The following is a 25118-nucleotide window of genomic DNA, read 5'->3' as shown; positions in this document are numbered from 1 at the left end:
TCTCTCACTGCAACAGAAATAGGAGTTGTAGTATTTTTCTTGAAAAACCGGCTACACAACAGGGATAGACTTTTGAGTTAAGAAATTCTAAAGAAACAGCAGAACTTTCTGTATCATTATCTGAACGAGCAAATGTTTGTTCTTTACAGTCTTAGTCAGTACTTAACCTTAAACTGTGGTTCTTCTATTTATACTAGTACCTGTGTGTATCTTCCCGACTGTCTTTATTCATCTATACAATTATAAGTATAAAGAGTCAAGAGCAAAAGACACGAAATGGGTGTGATGTTTTAGCAGCGCAGACATTAAAACCGAAGGAAAATAATATCCGATGAAAATTTTTGTCAACTAAATACAAATAAACATAAAGACTCATACATATATTAGTTGAACATTTTGGAATAACTGAAATTATATGTGCAAACAGAAGACAAAAACATTCATTCGATATTTGTAATCTAAAACAACAAGCAAGATATAAGATCACTTTATCAAAATTTTTCGAAAATATGGGCCATGCAGATGGGAGCAGGATATTCAGCGCCAAAAGACAATCTTTGCAAAGTTCCTAGCTTTAGATTATAATTCCCCTTTTCCTTGTTCTACAATGAGAGCCGTCTCCAATTGTTTTTTTACAACATCCTCCAACCATCATCAGTATTATATCAGCTGAGAAAAAAGCCGAAAAATATGTCCTGTCAAATTATCGAGGCGGCGAATTGCCACAGTTGTTAACGCACTGGCTTGAATGTTTCACTGTATTTGCTCCGAGTTCAAATCCTACTGAAGTTAACTTCGCTTTTCACCCTTTCAGAGTATTTAAGATAGAAAACATACAAGTCCAAGGCAGTGGATTGACGGGACTTTGAGGACGTCAATATTTGTTTCGGCTCTTTGCGTCATGAGTTCAAATATCGTCGTGGTTTTTGGATGGTAGACATAATTCGTCGACCGATTTAACGCCACTACCTGGCACCTTGGATGCCTTTAGCGGAGCCGACTCTGGTTTCAGGATACCTTTTTTTTCTCTTTATCACGTTTGGGGAGCGGGCAGCAAAGGTCATGCGCACTACCCCTTCTAGATAAGGCAAGTAAAAAAAGAAAAAGAAAAAAAAGTAACCCTCTTCTTTGTTTCCACGATTGAACCGAGGCCATGCTGAAGCACTATATAGTATGTTTAGTTGAGCACATCGATCCCTATACCTATTTTTAAAGTCTGGAACTTATTTTATCGATCTCTTTTACCGAAGCGCTGTATTACGGGGTCATAAACTACTACCGTTTGTCAGGTGGAATGGGGACAAATACACACATATGTGTGTGCGTGTGTACAACGGGCTTCCACGCAGTTTCCGTCTGCCAAATTCATTTACAAGGTATTGGTCGACCCGGGAGTATAGTAGAAATTCTCTACTACACTCCCGGGTCGACCAATACCTTGTAAATGAATTTGACCCAAAGTGCTGTGCGGTGAGATTGAACCCGAAATCACATGGCTCAAGTCGAGCTTCTTAACCACACGAAACATGCCAAATCAGCTGATTGGTCATAGATCACATGAGTCCACCCACATCTTCTTTCATTCTTCTTTGTTCCGGGAATGACTTCACCTGATATCTTTATTACGAAATATCCGTGTTTTTAATTGGATGTATAAGCTATCTGTGACACTCCCGCCTGATTTTAGCGCCCCGTGCGATCGCCCAGCTTTACAGAGCTATTCTCATGAAAGTTAACCTTTTCACTGCGAAATTAAATTTCATATTAGTAATGATGTTAAATACCGACCAAAAAAAAACAGATTTGGTATTTTCTATAAGTCACGTTGGCTCAATAAACTCGGCATATTTCTACAGTAAATAATTTCAATCATGATATTCCTCAAAAGATAGATTGGTATATAAAACTGCTTTCGCAATTAAGGGTAACGGAATTCTGAATGGATATATCTGCTTTCCATAGTAAAAAAAAAGTTAAACCAAATCAGGTTTTCAAAAATTTTAAGAATGCTCAAAAAAAATCATCATAATCCTATAATGGTTAGTGGTTGAAGTGGTTAATTTTCCACTAGATATCGATAATGGGACCAGTTCTTCCTTGAAAACGTCACATCCATTTTTGTTACACAGGTCACACCAGGTAAATGAGAATTGTGACAGCAGACATTGTTGTCCAGCAAATTCAATTAGCAGTTTTTGAAATTACAAGGCCAATGCAAATAGACACCATGAGACTTTTTATGCTCCTCTGGAGAAATTTAGAAGAATTAGCAGTTAATATTTTTCAGGTGATAAAAAAAAGTTATTTTGTGCGATGTCACATACGTCACACTTTTTGGATCCTCTTTAAAAACTTGAAAATACATTTCCGGTGAAAAAATATTTGGATCTGTTCCTTTTGTACGGCAGTTTTCAACACAATTTCTAGTTAACTAAACACTTTTAAACTTCGTACACTGGTAGAATGTGTCAAAATAAAATATTTTTTTCTCTTGGCTTTCTTGAGAAAATTGTAATTTGTAAGTTTAACGTAGTTTAATTTTTCGAATTTTAACCAGTCGATAGCCTCTATTGAGCTAAAATCATTTGTTGTGTCTAAAACTGAGACACCACCGTGTCAATAACACTAACCCTAACCCTAAATTTTAGCCTCTCGTTTTTTTTCTTAATTGTTATCCTTAAATTTAATTTAACAATTAAGAAAAAAAAACGAAAGACTAAAATTTAGGGTTAGGGTTAGTGACAGGATGTTGTCTCAGTTTTAGACGCAGCAAATGATTTTAGCTCAATAGAGGTCATCGACTGGTTAAAATTCGAAAAATTAAACTACGTTAAACTTACAAATTACAATTTTCTCAAGAAAGCCAAGAGGAAAAAATGTTTTAATTTGACACATTCTACCAGTATACGAAGTTTAAATGTGTTTAGTTAACTAGAAATTGTGTTGAAAACTGCCGTTCAAAAGGAAAAGATCCAAATATTTTGTTTAATACTTGCCTGGGTAGTCAAATTTTACTACGAAAAATTAATCAATATAATTCTCGTAAATGTTCAAGACTTACAGCTTAGATATTTCATAATTTGTATTTCTCTGAATGCCATGTACGTCGCGCGAGAAAAGCCCTACTGCAAAGCACTGGCCCTAGGTGGAACACAACTGGAGAAAGCAAATTATACGCTTCGGTCTTATACACTTCATCACCAAAGAATGTTCTACTTGCTTAACAAGACTAACAAAAGCCATCCAATCGTGAACATCCCGTCATTTTAAGACTGTGTTTAGGAGTACATTCATCCGTGTCCTTTATTTAAGATGATAAAGTGTAGTTCGAAGGAGGTTTGTCTGCTGTTTCTAACAGGGATCTATTCCATCTAGATCCATCGACAAACAAACGGCTTGTATGTACGTATGTGTGTGTGAGAGAGAGACAGACAGACAGAGAGAACGTGCGCGTTATGAATGGTAGCTATAGTGTTAGCAACGTGACTGCATGATTGGTGTTGTCAAAGAGACATTGCCGGCTATTGTAATGCTCGCTTATAGAAGCGACAACGGTCGTCTTCGCGATCATTGTTGTTGTGGTTGGTCGTGGCGACAACGATGATGATGATAGTGAGGAGACGATTGCGGTGTTTAGAGAGCAGCAGTGATATTTGTGACGTTGATTGAAAACAATATACAATATTAAACAGTTAATTAAAAAACAATATATTAATAATTGATCGATTTATATTGAAATTTAGCCAGTGTCTAAAATTCTTGATGAAAGAGCTTTTTCATAAACGGTTGTCACATGGGGGAGGAAACAGTGATGTGAAGGTTGGTTCCGTAACTTGTTTGGTACTAGCCGTACAGCTTGTAGTGGGTACTTTTGTACTAAGCCAGTTCGAAGAACCTGTTTTTGTTCGCGTTCTTTTATGTTTTTTATTATCAGCTGAGCAATTTCTAATAGCATTATCGATTAGTTACATTAATACAAGGGTTTAGAAGTGCAGTGTATAGGAAATAAGATTATGTGATGTTCGTACCTTTCTAAAGAACATCAGCGATATCAACGAGCCAGTGTAGAAGCTCTACGTGGTCGCTAGACCTACAGGAAATAGCAGTAAGATCTCTTCTAAATCACTGTCTTCAAAGAAAAAGTACGTTGAACAATATAGTAACGACATAATCCTAAATATAATATGTATTGAAAACAAACACCAGATAGTCACGATTGGAGTGCTTTTGACCATAGGTCTGCTTGATCAAGACGGGTTTGAGGTTAAACAGAGATTTAAGTAAAATAAGATGGGAACCAATTCGAACTCTCTGCCCGTTGAGAACTTACTTCACTTCTATATCGTCAACAATGCTTGGGATTTATCACAGTGTGTCATTTAACCAATGGCAAGTTTACCTCTAAGTTTGGCCAGCTGACAAAAGTCAGAGTATTCTGGCCAAGGCGTATAATATAATTCTAGTTGTGAGGGTAGGGATTGGGAGGGACCTGACAGGTGAAATAACCTAGAGCCCTACTTCATCTAGATTCGACTCTGCCTATAACCTATAGGATTGCAAAGTCCAAGATATTCCCAAAACAGAGTTGTTGATTCATAAAATGATGAACTATAGTTGTGGCATCGAAGCGAACTGGGTCGTTAGATTTTAAAGTGTTTGGTTCATCCATATAGAAATGCAAAGCTAACCTCGATCTGAATTTAGATTTATTGGACAGACAAAGCGATTAAGTCGATTACATCGACCCCAGTGCGTTACGGGTATTTAATTTATCGACTCCGAAAGGATGAAAGGCAAAGTCGACCTCGGCGGAATTTAACTCAAAACCGCTAAGCATTTCGCCCGGCGTGCTATCGTTTCTGCCAGCTCGCCGCCTCACTCATTTATATTATCATTAGCGGACATGGCTACTTAGTAAGAAGATTCGGGTTCAATGGTATTGCATGGTACCTTCGGTGTTTTGTACTTTAGCCCTGAGACTTGTGAGTGGATATGATAGACAGAAAATGAAATGAATCCCGTCGTATGTATATGTGTGTCTGTATGTATGTGTCTGTGTCTTTCTCCTCCTCCATCACTTGACAACCGGTATTGGTTTCTTTACGCCCCAATAACTAGCGGTTCGACAAAAAACACCGACAGAATAAGTATCAAACTTTAAAAAAAAGAACTGAGGTCAATTTGACGCTCCAGCGTGGCTGCGGTCTAGTGACGAAGTAAGTAAGGGAAGGATAAGTTTTAGTTAAATTTGGAACACATGGACTTATTCTTTTGTTGTTTTTTACTTGTTTCGCTCATTAGACTGTGGCCATGCTGGAGTACTACCTTGAAGCATTTTAGTCGAACGAATCGACCCGTCCCTATTTTACCAGTTTGTTGCCGAACCGCTAAGTTACGGGGATGTAAACACACCACCACCGATTGTCAAGCAGTGGTGAGGGATACAGACACACAGACCCTCGCGCGCACATACATACATACATACATACATACATACATACATACATACATATATATATATATATATTATATATATATTATATATATATATATATATATATATATAGATATATATATATATATTAATATATATATATATATATTATATATATATATATATTATATATATATATATAGATATATATATATATATATATATATATATATATATTATATATATATATATTATATATATATATAGATATATATATATATATTATATATATATATTAATATATATATATAATATATATATATATATATATATAATATAATATATATATATATATATATATATATATATATATATATATATATATATATTATATATATATAATATATATTATATATATATATATATATATATATATATAATATATATATATATATATATAAAGTTAATCCAAACATGAAAACACAAAGAGAAAACACAACAACGCGAGGACGTGGAACAAATATAGTATTATTGGACGCTCAGGAAGTAAGGGAAGAAGGAGGGTTTTCCGTTTCGAGCGGAGCTCTTCGTCAGAAGCATAGGAAAAGGAAAGATCCAGAGAAGGGAAGACGGAGGGAAAAAAATCGCCAACGGTATACACGCGGTCACGACGGGCTTCTTTCAGTTTCCGATAATTTTTTTCCCCCTTTGAACTCTCACAGTAAAAATACATTGTACGAAGAAATCTATTAATATTATCCTAATTGTACAAATTTTATTCATCGTGGGCAGATGTGACGATTCTTCAAGTGATGCGTATATTTCCGGCCCTCCTCCACTTTACATTATTAACTCCGGAAATATGGGTTACCATTTATCAGAAACGTACATATGCATGTGTACAGTGTCATCTTAAGATATGGGCTCACCGGACAGCTCGTATATAGGCACTGCGGAACTGCAGCGCCCCCTATTTCCACTCGCTATTATCGATAGCATTCAATATTATGAGTCCTTTTTTTAAAAATTCTTTCTTTATACTTGTACATTATATAATCCTTAAGCTTAATGCCAATAACCATCCCCTAGTTTATGAAAAAAAATACAAAAATCCTTGTATAGAACTGGGTGTTTCACAGTTTCAGCGACGCAGTGTTTGGCTGTGTGCGCATGCTTACATGTCCGAGATAGGAAGCTTCACGCTAGGGAGAGAGAGCACTGTCGTTCACGCAGTGTCGGTGAAAGGTAGTGTTTCTTTTTTGACTCCATGTGTGTTGTGCTTAAAAACGTGTTGATATTCTTGAATGTGATAAAGTGTAGAATTAGATTATTATCCTGCTTTCAGCTTCATTGTTGCTGCCAGGATTTGAAAAATAGAACAGATTTCCCTCCCCACTTATTTTATGATTGAAGGTGAATTTTTGAAAATCAAGGGTGAATTCGCGGCGGTATTCAGTGAACAAAGGCGGTGAGCTAGTAGAAACGTTAGCACACCGGGCGAAATGCTTACCGGTATTTCGTCTGCCGTTACGTTCTGAGTTCAAATTCCGCCGAGGTCCACTTTGCTTTTCATCCTTTCGGGGTCGATAAATTAAGTACCAGTTACGCACTGGGGTTGATGTAATCGACTTAATCCATTTGTCTGTCCTTGTTTGTCCCCTTGTGGGTAGTAAAGAAATAGAAGTGGCTAAAACGCAAACCCATCGAGTTTATGTATAATATTCTTTTTATATGTTTGTTTTCCTTTTGCACAATATTAAAGCAACGGCTAAAAATTTTCTGAAGCAGCACCCCAAATAATTTTATCTATGAGTCGTGACTAGCTGTTTAGGGCCTATAATGCTGTTAAAGCGGCTTTTCAAATGTATGAATGTATTTGTACATTTAAGATGTTGTTGGTGTTTTGACCCCAGGTAGACTTTCCACTTATGCTCATCACGTCTAAGAACTACATTATTCAAAGTGGCCGTCTTTTTCTAAAACGGTAGAATATGATTCAAAGGAGATTTAGTAGTTGTTTCCAGCAAATTGAACGATCGCATAGACTCCCACAGGTTGCCGAAAAAGCCCGACTGGATGCATTTTTACTAAATCCAAAGTTCTTTACTACTTTATTTTCTGAAAAGTAATTTCCGCTGCGAAATGACTAAGCGTGGCAGGAAGAAAGAAATCGATGAATAATACTAGGGATTGATTTAATTGGATCAATCAGAATCTTTACTTTGCTTCCTGTTTTCAAATCAGAATCTTTGTTGTAACTTTCCAAAAATATATCTGACTCCACTACCACGAAGCGCATCATCATCATCATCGTCATCATTACAGCTGTCCCGACGGCCTAATTTCTGACATAAAAATAACAAAAATAATATATATAAGTTGATTTAATCTCACAGATTAAATGTATGCGTTTATAGTATGTAATTGTGTGTGTGTTCTGCTCCTTGTTAACCCAGAGCTGAGTAGAATTATGATCAAATACATTCCAACCATGACTATCTGCTCGAGCCATTGCGTATCGAAGACTACCTTATCCAACGTGTTCCTCTCTTCAAGATGATAGATTGTAGTTTAAGGGCAATTTGGCTGCTTTTTCTAACCGAGAGAGTGACTACGTAGATGCTTCCCCGTTGGCGTATATATACGTTTGTTTTCTTTTTTTTCTAACGTGTGTAAACTGCAATAAAGTTATGAAATGTTGCTTCCATTGATTTTATCACAATATCACCATCGCAGCTAACCTCAGCATCGTGCTACACCATCACCGATACCAACACTACTACCACCATAACATATTGCATTACCTTTACTGCTGTTGTCTGTATTATCTGATTGATTGCCGGTGTATGTCTGACAGTCTCACTGTCTCTTCATCGCCTTTCTACAAGTATGTTTCTGTTTTAATCTTTCGCCTGTCAGTTCGTCTTTCCGCCTGCCTGTTAGATTCTATGTGTATCTGCATCACTTCCTATCTTTATTTTTATATCTGTTCTTCCTTCTACCCTTCTATGTTTGTCTACATAAATCAGTATATTTCTCTTGTAGGGCGAGTCAGTACATATATAATGCCAGATTTGCGACATCAGGTGACCATAAATAATTATATAAATAAATAAAAAAGCCTCATCACTAAATTCTACCCCACCCTCTTATCTTTTGCTATCACTTTCTCTTCCTTTTCACATTCTCTCAAGTATTTTTCATATTAATCTTATCATTCGCGCTATTTCTTCTTTCCATTCTTCTTGTGTCTCTCTTTTTGACTATGTCGCTCTTTCTCTAAATCCTTTCTCCCTCTAATATTGACATGTTTCTACGGAGTTCAGTGTAGTGTTGATAAAATTGGTTAAACAAGATCACTCTATGTAGTTTGAAATCCGAGAGAGAGAGAGAGAGAGAGAGAGAGAGAGAGAGAGAGAGAGAGGCAGGCTTGGATACATATATTTACATCTATCTCTGAATCAGCGGAGTTATTAGTCAGAAATAATCAATAGTTTGCCCTTCTAAATAATTTCCAACCTGCTTTGTTCTGCGTTCCAATCTCACTGGAATCGAATTTCTTCCTCCTTTCTGTGACCGGTCATCTACTATGGTGACCGAATCTATCGATAACATCCCTTCACCACACAAAATAAAAAAGACTCATTATGGATATTATAAATCTCTCTTATAAATTCAGCTTTTCAAGCCTATGCAAAAAAAACATTATATAGGTGTGGGATCGAACTTTTAGAAATCTGTGCCCAACGATTCGTGTCGGTATTTCAGTTGCAATTCCCGCCTGTAGCTATTTCTTGCTCATATTCTTTCTTGATCGAAGTAATGTGCATCGTGTTTAAAATATACCTACAGAACTTGTGTATATATGAATCTCCTCCGATAGATTCAATGAACACAGCATGCCTCATTATTCCACTACTTGATTCAATTTACATATGACTCAGTGTTTCCCGTTTTTATTTAGAGGCAGCAGCATTCCCAAGAGTCAAAGAAATTCTACGTAAGCATTTCGTTCCGATGTATCGATGACAGTGGTTATTACACATTTAGCCTATACATGGGATAAATAAATAAATAAATAACAGCTGTAGGTGCCGATGCCGAACTAATTCTTGTAGGATGTTTCTATGCAGGGAAACGAAAAGGAAAGCAGATATGCAACAACGAAAACAAAAGAAATCAATTCTACCAAGAATCAGTCGATTGGAATAGCTGTTTATTTATTTATTTATTTATTTTACGGGAAAACAGTAAATGAGGGAGTGGTGGGTTAGTGTTGGGTTGAGAAACACGACATCGACTGGCAGTTTATCACATGTCTCGTTGACACACTGTTGCGGAGTTCTTACCGCTGCTTGTTGGCTCTGTTTTAGTGGCTTTCTAGTGTAGCAGGTTACTTAAAGGCCGTAATACGTTGAATAAACCCCTTCTATCTCATTATTGGCTAGCAAATGTCGGCACTAACCGGAGAAAACCCCCATCGTAAGGTAACGGTGTCATTTTTTTTGTTCTATTTTCACTTTCGTATGCGTTGTGCGTACGTGTGGGACTTTTGTTGATTTCTCACTTATTGCATGGAAGTATTAGATGTAATTTTTAACAACTTATTTACAACGAACATGTGTTAGCTTTGTAGAAAAAAAAAATGAAATGAATTAGTGAATATTACGATGGTATGCAGCCTGTGGCATGACCGAATACTATTTAACACGCACTCACACGAGCACCTTTTTTCTCTCTAACAAGTTATATATATATATATATATATATATATATATATATATATATATATATATATATATATATAGATAGATAGATAATATGTGTAAATTATATATGGATAATTGAGTGTTAAGGGAAGAAAAACATGCTGCTAATGTAATGTGTGCATGTATATAATATGCATGTTGTATAAAGGAATCGTGCGGCCAGGAAAATATTTCTACCTATTTTTTTTATACCCATTTATTCTTGCCATATTGAATTTCTGATAACGGTTAATATTCCAAAGAATATTCTAATGTCTATGATGTGAAAAGAAGTATTAATGTTATATATATATTATTTAGTTAGATAATGGTTTTATGTGTATCATAGCCAGTTTGCGAATATCGTCACCAGTTCGCGAACATGAATTTAGAAAGGACCAAATTACTATCATTTTTCAAGATACCATTTTAAATATATGAAGAAGCAAGATCTTTTGTTAAGGCTTCACTAATAAATAGACTATTTGAAGTTGGAAGGCGGAAAAATTTGGAATATAGTCTATAAGAATGCGGCAATCCAACTAGATAACCGTGTAGCCATTTTAGCAACGTAAATTGCGTCTAAGGAAACCAGTGTACATTCGCATGCGATTGAAAGGCTTTGTACTGTTTTAAACCAGTGAATGTTTAAGGTATTTTCATACTAGATGATTTATTCAAGCTAGAGATACTGCAAGCAGATAAAGTAATCGAATCCTATCTAGCTACATGTCACGATACAGTGACCAGGTAAAATGATGTATAAAATAAATATCAATTTATTTGGTATTTTGTATGAATGTTTACATTATAAATGACAGTAACTAATTAGGAAATTATTGAGATTTGCTTTCCTTCAGTTCACTGGCAATGTCTGCCTACTAGAAAGTTACGTTTTCATTGATAGAAAAAACGATGAGATGGTCATATTGGAACACCTTTCATCATTGATAGGCTAACCCTGAGTAACCACATCCGAAAGGAGTCAAGGCAGCGGTGAGCTCCCTGGAGGCTGAAACAACGGAATTCATGAAAGTCTGTCCGTGGAAACTTTTCAGTACTTATGGATCTGTTGAAGAACTGCTGAAAGACTTCTATAAGTTATTTACTTGTTTTAGTCATGCTTTGTCAAACTCTTCAAGGGATTTTGTCAATTATAGCAATTCCATTTCAGTTTTACTAGTCACATGGCACGACGAAAGAACATATGGAAAACCGGAGAAAACACACAAAGGACATGCTCATCCCCTGTTGTGATCAGGGGACGTGATCATTCCCTGATCACAATTTCAGTTTGTTTATATGCACGCACAGTGTATGTTGAGTACTTGAGATCAAAACACAATTTAATGAAAAGCAAAGATATCAAATAAAATATGTGGTAAGTAGCTTGCTAACCAACCACATGGTTCCGGGTTCAGTCCCTCTGCGTGGCATCTTGGGCAAGTGTCTTCTACCATAGCGTCGAGCCGACCAAAGCCATGTGAGTGGATTTGGTAGACGGAAACTGAAAGAAGCCTGTCGTATATATATATATGTGTGTGTTTGTGTGTCTGTGTTTGTCCCCCTAGCATTGCTTGACAACCGATGCTGATGTGTTTACGTTGCCGTCACTTAGCGGTTCGGCAAAAGAGACTGATAGAATAAGTACTGGGCTTACAAAAAATAAGTCCCGGGGTCGATTTGCTCGACTAAAAGGTGGTGCTCCAGCATGGCCGCAGTCAAGTAAAAGAGTAAAGAGTAAAAGAGAGAATGTATTTTCAGAAAAACTGTACACGAAACAGGTCACTCAATAATATTGCCCCTTGTTCTAATAATGGATCTGATTTGACCATGGAAGCAGTTACATGCTAGAATCAGGTGATTCTCATTCATGCTGTCCATCACATCCATAAGAACAACTTCCAGTAGGTCCCTAGCACTAGGGAAACTGATTGGTCTACTCTCCAATAATACTTGAAACACCGTAGCCTTGAGGGCCCAAATCAGGATAGCCAAGAATTCACATTGTGACTTTATTCTCCTGGATCTTGTCAGACACGTACTGTGCCTGATGCTCTTATTTATTACATCTAGTAGTGGACTCCATTCAGTACTCTCTTAAAACATGGGCACACTGGGACTAGAGACCCAATTCTGGTCTATGCTGCAACTTTCTGTCAATAAATAAATAAATAAATAAATAGGCGCAGGAGTGGCTGTGTGGTAAGTAGCTTGCTAACCAACCACATGGTTCCGGGTTCAGTCCCACTGCGTGGCATCTTGGGCAAGTGTCTTCTGCTATAGCCCCGGGCCGACCAATGCCTTGTGAGTGGATTTGGTAGACGGAAACTGAAAGAAGCCTGTCGTATATATGTATGTATATAAAAGTGTGTGTGTATATGTTTGTGTGTCTGTGTTTGTCCCCCTAGCATTGCTTGACAACTGATGCTGGTGTGTTTACGTCCCCGTCACTTAGCAGTTCGGCAAAAGAGACCGATAGAATAAGTACTGGGCTTACAAAGAATAAGTCCCGGGGTCGATTTGCTCGACTAAAAGCGGTGCTCCAGCATGGCCGCAGTCAAATGACTGAAATAAATAAAAGAGTAAATACTATAGGGTCCAATGCTTTGATTTGCCTGGGGGCTTATAATACTGCCAAGAAAGCCCTGATTCCACTATTTTGAGATGCTCAGCAATGGCCCTCACCAATATGTTGGTACTATCTCCTTTGACATTCTAGACCTGTTGGATGAATTCTGCTATCCCAATAATGTCTGACTGATGAAAATATATCCCTCTCTTAACCATAGATAATACATGCTGACCTGAAGCTTCCAGCTCTGTTCTAACTTAAATTATGAAAGACCTGGCTATATTCAAGAAGCTGGTAAAATCCAAATCACTGTGGTTGGTAGCGACAGCCACTACCTCTGTGTACCTTTGCCTTTATTGGATCAAATTGAAACTTACCATGCTAATGTTGCCACCACATCTAAAAGAGAAATGAAAAAGTTAAAATCTGGCACATACCATGTAACATTGTTTTAGATTGTTTTTCATTTATTACCTGCTAAAGTTGTGTTATACACACACGGCAGTCTCTGGGTTCATTGAAAGGTCAATGCAAGGCTATAGTAGAAAATATTGGCCCAAAATATCGTGCTGTAGGATTGACATGGTTGTAAAATGAACTTAATACTGCTAACCTATATTTAAATTAAAAATAAAAACTATATATAGGCGCAGGAGTGGCTGTGTGGTAAGTAGCTTCCTTACCAACCACATGGTTCCGGGTTCAGTCCCACTGCGTGGCATCTTGGGCAAGTGTCTTCTACTATAGTCTCGGGCCAACCAAAGCCTTGTGAGTGGATTTGGTAGACGGAAACTGAAAGAAGCCTGTCGTATATATGTATGTATATATATGTGTGTTTGTCCCCCTAGCATTGCTTGACAACTGATGCTGTTGTGTTTATGTCCCCGTTACTTAGCAGTTCGGCAAAAGAGACTGATAAATAAGTACTGGGCTTACAAAAGAATAAGTCCCGGGGTCGAGTTGCTCGATTAAAGGCAGTGCTCCAGCATGGCCGCAGTCAAATGACTGAAACAAGTAAAAGAGTAAAGAGAATATGAAAAATCTTCTTAACAATCAGCACAGGGGTTAATGTAATTGATATCCCTATTTCCCTAAAATTGCTGGTCTTGTACCAAAATTTTAAAATTATTATCATTGTTATATAAGGCAGCAAGCCAGCAGAACCGTTAGCATGTTGGGCAAAATGCTTAGCAGCTTTTTGTCCATCTTTGCATTCTGAGTTCAAATCCTGTCAGGTTCAACTTTGCCATTCATCTCTCTGGGGTCAATAAAATACTATATCAGTCTAGTACTGGGTCTGATTTAATCAACTAATCCACTCACCCCCAAATTCCTGGTTATGTTCCTAAATTAGGAGTCAGTAAAATAAATACCAATTAGACACTGGGGGTCAATGTAATCGACTTATCCCCTCTCCAAAATTGCTGACCTTGTGCCAAAATTTGAAATTACTATTATTTCAAGTACTGGGGCTGATTTAATTGACTAAACACTGCCTCAAAATTTCAGGCTTTATATCTATATTAATAACAATTCTTATTCAAACTGAGATGTTTTCTGTGGGCCCTGAATCTTTTGTAAATATTTTACAAATTTAATATTTTTGTGGGTCATTGAGTAGTTGGAAATGAAGGGGATATATGGAGATATTTTTATCTGCAAGTTATGATATACAAATGAAGTACATGGACAAAAAATATTCAAAGTGTGCCATTACAGAAGAAAGTTACAGATATTGCTGTTCTGCACTACCAGCCTTAGCATTTTCTGGGGTCTTTTATCTTCTTTTGAAATTGCATTTCAAACCATCCAAGTCGAAATTCTCAAAACTACTTTGGAAGAATGTGTCGGTGGCACATAAAAAGCACCATCCGAATCGTGGCTGAAGCCAGTGCCGCCTCGACTGGCTTCCATGCAGGTGGCATGTAAAATGCACCAATCCGACCGTGGCCGATGCCAGCCTCGCCTGGCACCAGTGCAGGTGGCACGTAAAAAGCACCCACTACACTCACGGAGTGGTTGGCATTAGGAAGGGCATCCAGCTGTAGAAACATTGCCAGATAAGACCGGAGCCTGGTGCAGCCTTCTGGCTTCCCAGATCCCCGTTAAAACCGTCCAACCCATGCTAGCATGGAGAACGGACGTTAAACGATGATGATGATTAGAAATCCTGTGTTAGAAAGAAAAGTTCTGAATTCAACCCCAGTCTTAGACCCTTGAAAGCAACTAAAAACTGAACTAATGAAAATGCATAAAGCAGACACAGTATGTTTAACTGACTTTAATAGGCCTGGAAATGTCATATTTTCTCCCAGTACGTTAGAAATTTCATGGCACCAATTCTGTACACATGGTTTTCATTGACTGCAAACTCAAGTTCTTACTTTTTCACTTTTACGTATTGAGAACGATTACTTAACAGACTTTTTTATAAACCAACAAAAAATCCCCCATGTCTTTTGAAAAAGCTCTTAGAAATAGAAATAGCATCCAAATTTTCCTTGGATCATACCCTACCATCTTAAAAAGAGAATAATTCCTTGGATAGTATGGTTCTAGATGCATTGTTTTGAATAAAAGATGGAGTAATCATGCCTAGAATGTTTTTGCTCAGAGGTTTGCTTGATCAAAGCTGACCCGGGCTAAACAACAACTAGACATTTGATATATACCTTACTATTTAATATTCATTGATTTTTGGTTATGTTGGCTTGTAGCCTTGCTAGCTCTAATCTATTCTTTCCTTTCCAATCTCAAACTTCCCTGATGTTCTTCAACAAATTTTGCATTGAGAGAAAAAAAATCATTTGCAGACAAAATACTCAAGGATATCCATTTCAGAACCCTTTATGATTCCCTCGTGGGCTCACATCTAGGCTTCCCTATATCTTGGTTTATGGTGAAAAAACACCTGGTTTTCATGTGCTACCATGAAAAGGGGTCCATCTTGAGCTTTTGATAACAGATAAGCTATGTGTTGACTGTAGTGAGAATTTAACTTCTCTCTGGTTCATTTCAGTGTAAAATCTGGAAATAGCTAATTTAGTAGTACCTATTTCTTTATTACCCACAAGGGGCTAAACATAGAGAGGATAAACAAGGATAGACATAGGTATTAAGTCGATTACATCGACTCCAGTGCGTAACTGGTACTTAATTTATCGACCCCGAAAGGATGAAAGGCAAAGTCGACCTCGGCGGAATTTGAACTCAGAACGTAACGGCTGAGTTCAAATTCCGCCGAGGTCGACTTTGCCTTTCATCCTTTCGGGGTTGATAAATTAAGTACCAGTCACGCACTGGGGTACCATGGACAAAGCAAAGCTAGCCTTCTGTGCAATAATACTGCACTATACATGATACGTGAAATTTACAAAAGATGTACACACATGCACTAAGTTTTATAAGCATTCAGTCTTTGAAAACATAATCTCTAATAATATGAAACCAAGCCAAAAGGACATGTATAAGCACCAGCCTACAAAAGCAGCAGCTACTAATACGAAATACATATGCCGGTGGCACGTAAAAAGCACCCACTACACTCACGGAGTGGTTGGCATTAGGAAGGGCATCCAGCTGTAGAAACACTGCCAGATCAGACTGGGTCTGGTGCAGCCTTCTGGCTTCCCAGACCCCAGTTGAACCGTCCAACCCATGCAAGCATGTAAAACAGACGTTAAACGATGATGATAATGATGATGATGATATACATAGTATCATCATCATTTCAAAGTCCACTTTTTCATGTAGGGCATGGGTAGAAGTGTTTTGAGGTTGATTTTCTACAATCAGATGCCCTTCCTGTTACCAACACTTGACTGTTTCCAAGCAAGGTGTACCCATGACCAGATATATTTTTGTAGTGTACTGGAAATTAATGACACTGCTTGTATGACTGTGACATTTATTTACAACTATTACATAATGTTAAGACAAAGGGGACACACTTACCACACACACCACTGAACTTGAGATCTTGGGAAGAGAATGCAAATCCTTAATTCGTATGCTACAAATATTCTCAATATCTGGAAAAAAAAATCTGAAAGATCTTAAGATTTAACCCTTTCGTTACCAACCCGGTCTTATTTTCATAAGTTCTGAATTAAAATCTTCCACCAAACCTTAGTCACAATTTATGTTCCTAACACTAGCTTAATGATAACTAAGTCATTTTACTAAATTCTTTGTTATATTTAAAGTAATTGAAAGAAACACAGATCATCTCAACAGAAATACGATAACAAAAGGGTTAAAGGATGATGGTTAAAACAAGATACTTTCCTTCACAACCTTGCTGCCAAGTAGGTGGCCAGTCACAATTTACTCTAAATTAAAAAGAAAGAGAACACACATACATCTTGGAAGATTCTTGCCCAAGGTGCCACGCAGTGGAACTGAACTCCAAACTGTGTTGCTAAGAAGCAAAGTCAGTGCAATGATTTAAGTCTATGCTACTCAAATAAACAGGGACAGTAGACCTCAACTAACCCCTATCTTGCACAGAACATTGACCTCCTGGAATCTGTCCAGAGACGTGCAACCAAACGCATACCCTCCATCAGACACCTACCATATTCTGAGCGCCTTGTTTCCCTGGGCATGGATTCACTGAAGCTCCGGCGTTTGGCGACGGACTTGGTAAACACCCACAAAGTTATCAACCACCTCACCAACAACAACACTGAACACCTTTTTGATCTCCATGTGTCTAACACACGTGGACATGCCTACAAAGTCAGAAAACAATACAGCTCCCATGACTTTCGGAAACATTTTTTCACGCTCAGAGTTGCTGAAGCATGGAATAAACTGCCTGCGTCAGTTGTTGACTGCCATGACACTGCATCTTTTAAGGCCCTCATGCTTTCTGAAATCCGCCGAAACTACACCTGATTATATATACACTTTAGATGAGTTGTAGTGCACCTGAGCACTGTACACAATTATTATTATTATTATTATTATATCATATCAAGAGCTGGCAGAATCGTTAGCACGCCAGGCAAAATGCTTAGCGGTATTTTGTCTGTCGCTACGTTCTGAGTTCAAATTCTGCCGAGGTCGACTTTGTCTTTCATCCTTTCGGGGTCGATAAATAAAGTACCAGTTATGCACTGGCGTCGATGTAATCGACTTAATCCCTTTGTCTGTCCTTGTTTGTCCCCTCTATGTTTAGCCCCTTGTGGACAGTAAAGAAATATATATCATATCAAGAAAATATGAAAAATTTACTAAAAATTACCTCAGAGACATCTACTCTTTTACTGTTTACTCTTTTACTTGTTTCAGTCATTTGACTGTGGCCATGCTGGAGCAGCGCCTTTAGTCGAGCAAATCGACCCCAGGACTTATTCTTTGTAAGCCCAGTACTTATTCTATCGGTCTCTTCTGCCGAACCGCTAAATTACGGGGATGTAAACACACCAGCATCGGTTGTCAAGGGATTTTGGGGGGACAAACACAGACACACAAACACACATACATATATATTTATACAACGGGCTTCTTTCAGTTTCCGTCTACCAAATCCACTCACAAGGCTTTGGTAGGTCCGAGGCTATGGTAGAAGACACTTGCCCAACGTGCCACACAGTGGGAATGAACCTGGAACCATGTGGTTGGTAAGCAAGCTACTTACCACACAGCCTCTCATGCGCCTAACAGAGACAATGTAGATATTTTGTTGACTATTCTTTTTATCAGTTGCTACTGAAGGAAAAGTCATTACTTATTTAGCCTCCTAATATATAGTTGTTGACATAAATCAACAAAGAATTGACAGAAGAATGAAACAGTCACTTGAGAGAAATAACTGTCACAGAAACAGTAAAAATATAGAGTGAGAGAGTGCTCTGCCAGGGTGACGGTGGCAGGATATCATCATAAGTTGGGACACTCAAATACTTGCTAGGTACTCTACAGTAGTTAGATGTATAATGAACTATATTAACTTAGTTATACAGTAGTGAACTGAACCGTCAGTGATTAACCCTTTCGTTACTGTATTTATTTTGAGATGCTCTGTGTTTCTTTCAATTAATTTTAAATATAACAAAGAATTTAGTAAAAGAACTTAGTTATCATTAATCTAGTGTTAGGAACATAAATTGTGACTAATGTTTGGTGGAAGATTTTAATTCAAAACTTATGAAAACAAGACATTTGTACTCAGAGCCAGAGCCAGTTTCAGCCGGGTTAGTAACGAAAGGGTTAAATATCTCAAAGTAGATGTATGCATATATTTACATATGTGTATGTGTGGGTGAGTAGGCATATTTACCCCTTAGTCTACTGTTGATGCCTCTTCTGCATCTTGATACTTCTCATCCTCTTATCACTCATCCTCCTCTCCTGTACTGCCAACCACTTCACTGTTCTCTCTATCTGCTACTATACTTGTACTCCTTTTCACCCACGTCCTACCTCTCCTGCCCTCCCTATATCTCCTGCATTACATTGTCTCTGTTATTGCTCTGTCCTTTAGCCCACTCTATTTTGATTGTACATAAAAGGTAGCAAGTGGCAGAACCGTTAGCACGCCGAGCAAAATGCGTAGCCATATTTCGTCTGCCGTTACGTTCTAAGTTCAAATTCCGCCGAGGTCGACTTTACTTTTCATCCTTTCGGGGTTGATTAAATAAGTACCAGTTACGCACTGGGGTCGATATAATCGACTTAATCCGTTTGTCTGTCCTTGTTTGTCCCCTCTGTGTTTAGCCCCTTGTGGGTAGTAAAGAAATATCTATTTTGATTGTACATACTTATTTTCAGAAAATTGAGTACTCATGTCATTCATCCTTTATGGTTTATCACAATCATACATGCTTCTATCTTATTTTGTATAGAAGTTGATGAGTAAGCAGATTCATTAGTTGTATCTTGGACATTGCTACCTCCATAGTGTTGGTGCCACAAAAAATGTGCCCAGCACATTCTGTTAAATTGCAAGGTTGAGAGGAGCCTCTAGACTTGTTGTTGACATGATACTTCCCTAGTAATGATACCACAGACACACAAAAAAAAAACAAAAAAAACTGGTGCACCCTGTAAAGTGGCTGGTGTTAAGAAGGGTATCCAGATATAGAAATCAAGCCAAAAACGAAACTTACAAGTGACATGCATCCTCCAACCTATCTAGATGGCCAGCACCCTTGAATATGTGGTGATTCAAACTCTGGTGACCTGCTGAACCTATGCCAGCATAGAAAGTGGATGTAAAATAATGATGCTGATGATGATGATGATACTGTGTGTGTTTTCAAAATGTAGCTACATGTGGATCATTGATTTTTTTTCTTCCTTTTCCTTGGTCTTTCCTCCTTTTCTTCCTTTTCTTTTGGTCTTTCCTCTGTCTTCTGTTTCTGAAGAAGAGCTTTTCTCAAAACATAAAACTACCTTTCTTTCCTTCCTTGAGCATCTGCTAATACTTTGCATGTACCACATCCTCATGTTGATTTTTTCTTGTTGTTTTTTCTTTGCTTTTTTTTTTATTAACTATATATATATGTATGTATGTATGCATGCATGCTTAGATATGTTTCAACCAAAGATTGGTCCAGGCCATGTCTAACTTAATAGCACCACCTGATAGGATTATCTAAATCCTTTTTAAGTCAAGTTTTGTTTATGGTCCATTCAAGTAGTGAGTTCTTGTTGAGTGGTTTGTCTAGTATTCCTTGAAGAAATCTGTCCAGACTTTTCCTCTTTGATCAGTTTTGGGACAATGTTAAACAGGGCAGGGCCTGTTGAGGAAAAGAAATTATGTTGCAGTGTACCTAATATGTTGTCATCCTGAATTGGGCAGGGGACATATGGCCTATGGTCCCAGCCTTGGATGAACCTTGAACCTAATGTTCAGGTCGTTTGCGCAATACTGGCGGTATATTCTCCACATTGTACAAATGATGTACTGCTTGCGGTGGCGCTGGAGAGAGTAGAGTTTCATGGCTTTAAAGCGATCCCAGTAATCGAGATCAGTCAAGCCTTCAATTCATTTAGTGAGTGCCCTCTGGGGTGATTCAATTTTCATGATGTTTTGTTTTGTATGGGGAGACCATAAGCAGTATTCAAGGTGTGGCCGTACAAAAGAGGAGAAAAGTGGAATGATGACACCTTGTTCTCTGGACTGGAAGGTTCTTAAGATCCAGGAGTTCATCCTACGAGCTATATCGACCTTATTGTTGATGTGGGCACTCCAACTGAGATTGTTATCAACAATGACACCTAGGTCTCTGATATTATTAGATGCTGTGAGCAGTTCCTCTGAAGGAAGAGAGTATGGCTGTTTTAGTATAGACTTTCTTGCAAAATGCATCAGCTCAAATTTTCCCTTGTTTAGTTGCATTTTGTTTTTGTCTGTCCATTGACTCACAGCATATAGATCAGACTGGAGTTGAGTTCGGTCTTCTTCATTGATGATTTTCTGGAGCTTAGTGTCATATTTTCACTCTGCAGTGATTTACGATGCTGAAAAGGTTGTTTATGTAAATTATAAAGACAGTTCCCTGAGGGACACCACTGGTGACTTTTGCTGGGCTTGAGTGGACTCCATTGACCACATGTTGTGTTCTGTTCGCCAGGAAAAACTTAATCCAGTGTAGACGTTTTCCACAGATTCTAACATTTGCCAATTTTGAGAGTAAGATATTATGGTCAACCCTGTCTAATGCTTTACTGAAGTCAAGATATATGACATCAGAGTTTGAACCTGTTCCCAAAGTTAGTGACACAGAAGTTTGGTACAGTTTAGGATGGAAGGAGGTGCATCCATTGCCTTTTGTGCATCCATATTTAGGATCAGGGCCATGGACTCTGTATTTAGGATAGTATTTGGGGTTATATATATATATATATATGTATATATATATATAGTTATATTTATATATGTTTACACACACACACACACATATATATATCAAAGTGGTGCCCTGGCATGACCAGTCCAATGACTAAAACAAGTAATGGATAAAAGGATATATATATATATATGTGTATATATATATATATATTCTTGATGAATTAGAAGATAAATCATTTCAAGAAAAGATCAATGTTTATAAAAGGAAATTAATCAATCAAAGATTTCAGATCTGATTCCTTATGTGAGGATGTTTTTATACTGAACTATTTTTATAGAGAAGTCACCTGTAGGTTTTTATCTCCATCATATTCTATATTAATCTCTTCTCTCTATCTTTTGTACTGTTTTCTATTATGATATCATTTTCATTATTATATTTTTCTATTTTCTCTGTCTGCTAATTCTATACTCTCTGACATGCATTTTCCCTTTTTTTTTTTAAACAATAAATGTTTACTTTATCAGTCTTAGTCTGTTTATTTGTCTATTGACCTTGGGGGATTTTTGGCGGGGGGGGGGTGCATGGGGGGGGGTCTGTTGGGGAGGAGGGAAGTTTCTTATAAAAAGGATGGAAGGAATTAAGATAATGTAGGGTAGTGGAATTTCTTTTGTCGTGTCGGAAACAACCTCGCTATTGCTAATGATAAGATAAAATGCTGTAAGGGGTTTGCCTTATGAAGGGCAACCGGCTGGAAACTGCATGTGAAAAAGGAATGGAGCAAGAGAGCTACGTAGTGTAGAGAGGATTCAGAAATCTTATCTGAGTCAGTCTCTCTAGTGCTGGGGGCATGGTAAGATGCACCCAGTCCATGGTTGTAGAGTGGTTTGTGTTTTTTAAAAGTACAGAGTATCTAGCTGTAAAAAGCCATACCATAACAAGGAGCAGTCAGAGACAATGTAGAGAGGATTCTTTAGTTAGGTATGCCCTCTCTAATCCTGGTAGCATGAAATAATACTCTCAGAATGTTGCTGTAAATTGCTATAAAATGGTTAGTGATAATAGGCGCAGGAGTGGCTGTGTGGTAAGTAGCTTGCTAACCAACCACATGGTTCCGGGTTCAGTCCCACTGCGTGGCATCTTGGGCAAGTGTCTTCTGCTATAGCCCCGGGCCGACCAATGCCTTGTGAGTGGATTTGGTAGACGGGAACTGAAAGAAGCCTGTCGTATATATATATATATATATATATATGTGTGTGTGTGTGTGCTTGTGTGTCTGTGTTTGTCCCCTTAGCATTGCTTGACAACCGATGCTGGTGTGTTTACGTTCCCGTCACTTAGCGGTTCGGCAAAAGAGACCGATAGAATAAGTACTGGGCTTACAAAGAATAAGTCCCGGAGTCGAGTTGCTCGACTAAAGTCGGTGCTCCAGCATGGCCGCAGTCAAATGACTGAAACAAGTAAAAGAGTAAAAGAGAGAGAAAAGAGAATAAGATCATCCCCAAACCAAGTCACATATTATGACATGTACAGCTCAAATTAACATAAACACCTATGCCAGTGTCATGCGCTGGGGCCACATTAAAAAAAAAAAGCATTCAGTACACTTTGCAAAGTGGTTGGCATTAGGAAGAGCATCCAATCATAGAAACTATACCAAAGCAGACAACTGGAGCCTGGTGTAGCCCTCCAGCTTGCCAGCTTCTGTCAAACCATTCAGTCCATACCAACATGGTAAATGGACATTAAATGATGATGATGATGAGGCTAAATATTCCAGACATAAATGTATTGTTAATGCATTTCTCATACTGAATCAGTGCGATACAATGTGAAGAAGCTGAAATTTTAAATTACAAGTAAAATCTAGGAAGGTTAAAAATCAGGCCCAGGTATTCAATTAAGACTTTATTTATCAACCTGGAAAGAATGACAGCCCAGAGAAGTGGGCCAAATTCCACAAGGCATTTTATCTGACATGCTAACTATTCTGTCAATTCACTATATGTACATATGTCCATTTTACATCTACTTTCTATGCTGGCATAGGTTCAACGAATCACTAGAGCAGTGGTTTTCAACCAGGGTTCTGCCAGTACAGTCCAGGGGTTCTGCAAGAAGTTACAAAAATGCTAAAATCGGCAGTAATTTTTAATTCATCTGTGCAGATATGTGTGCATAAGACTATTAAATTATTGCACAGGGGTTCCTCGAGCCAGTGGAATGTTTCCTTGGGGTTCCGCTCCAGCAAAAAAGTTGAAAAACACTGCACTAGAGTTTGAGTTACTACATGTGTGTACATGTATGTGCATATGTATGTGTGTGTATATAGAAGTATGTATGTGTATGTACGTCAATTCACCTGATACACAAATTATTTTCAACGGTTACCATATAAGTATTATTGAAAATAAACTAACAAAGGAACTTTTGTATGGTTGCTCGACCTACCAGAAATAGCAGCTATATCTCTCTCAAAATACACCAGCCCACTCTCTGAAAACCAAAGCTAGAATGATTTTTAGCACCATCCGTTCGTGACTGTTGCCAGCCTCGCCTGGCCCCCGTGCCGGTGTCACGTAAAAGCACCATCCGTTCGTAGCTGTTGCCAGCTTCGCCTGGCCCCCGTGCCGGTGGCATGTAAAAAGCACCATCCGTCCGTGGCTGTTTGCCAGCTCCATCTGGCACCTGTGTGGGTGGCACGTGAAAAGCACCCACTACACTCATGGAGTGGTTGGCGTTAGGAAGGGCATCCAGCCGTAGAAACACTGCCAGATCAGACTGGGCCTGGTGCAGCCTTCTGGCTTCCCAGACCCCAGTTGAACCGTCCAACCCATGCTAGCATGGAAAGCGGACGCTAAATGATGATGATGATGATGATGATGATAAATCTGCTCAGTCAGGGCTTTAAATAGTGACTATATATTATGTGAATTGTTTGTTTGGTTCCTTTTCCGTGAACATGTAACAGCTAGACTGATTCTCCATAGTCTGTCAACTTGATCATTCTCTGTCTCTTTCTCATGTGTGTGTGTGTTTATGTGTGTATGTATGTGTGTGTGTGTGTGTATGTGCATGTGTATGTGCGTGTGGTTTTAAAGTTTGTTTTTCCTTGTTAACATGAACCTGTTCATAGTGCCCATACAGATAGCAGTTTCCGTATTGCCTGCAAACCAGATGCACTTGACCTAGTTCCCTTGGAAATAAACTCATTGTAAAGCTATCAAATTAAACTCCATATTTTGAGAAAAAAATAATAAAAAAGTTGACTAAGATAATTTTCATAAGACTATGAGGAAATAATCATAACAGCAGAGTAGCAGTAAGATTAAGGACATAATCTTCTGCAGTTGTTAGAAAACTCTCTTCTACTCTGAACTTGCTGATTGTACATTACTTCTAAGCTGACCAAAAGCACTTTCCTTTCCTCTTCACAACCTCCTATTTTGCCTCATCCCTACTAGACCATGTGTGAAATAGCTAAATTATCCTTATGCCCCACTCTCCTAATTATTCTGCAATAGTTTAAATGAGCATTAGCCATTGTAACTTCACCC

At 38.0% G+C, this 25118-nt stretch overlaps 1 protein-coding gene across 2 annotated transcripts in view; it reads left to right on the top strand.

Annotated features, from left to right (window-relative positions):
- LOC115211068 (tripartite motif-containing protein 2-like) overlaps positions 1-25118 on the top strand; it is a 45165-nt gene that overhangs the window by 2112 nt on the left and 17935 nt on the right. The window contains exon 1 of one of the 2 annotated variants that reach the window (XM_029779955.2): positions 9280-9921. The exons of the other annotated variant lie outside the window; for it this stretch is intronic. The gene's annotated coding sequence lies outside the window, so the exon portion shown is untranslated. Of the gene's footprint in view, positions 1-9279; positions 9922-25118 lie in introns of those variants that run through there. 2 annotated transcript variants of the gene reach the window in all.

This window comes from Octopus sinensis, linkage group LG4 (assembly GCF_006345805.1).
Source record: "Octopus sinensis linkage group LG4, ASM634580v1, whole genome shotgun sequence".
NCBI classification, from domain to species: Eukaryota; Metazoa; Mollusca; class Cephalopoda; order Octopoda; family Octopodidae; genus Octopus; species Octopus sinensis.
This window is presented reverse-complemented; position numbering and strand designations above follow the sequence as displayed.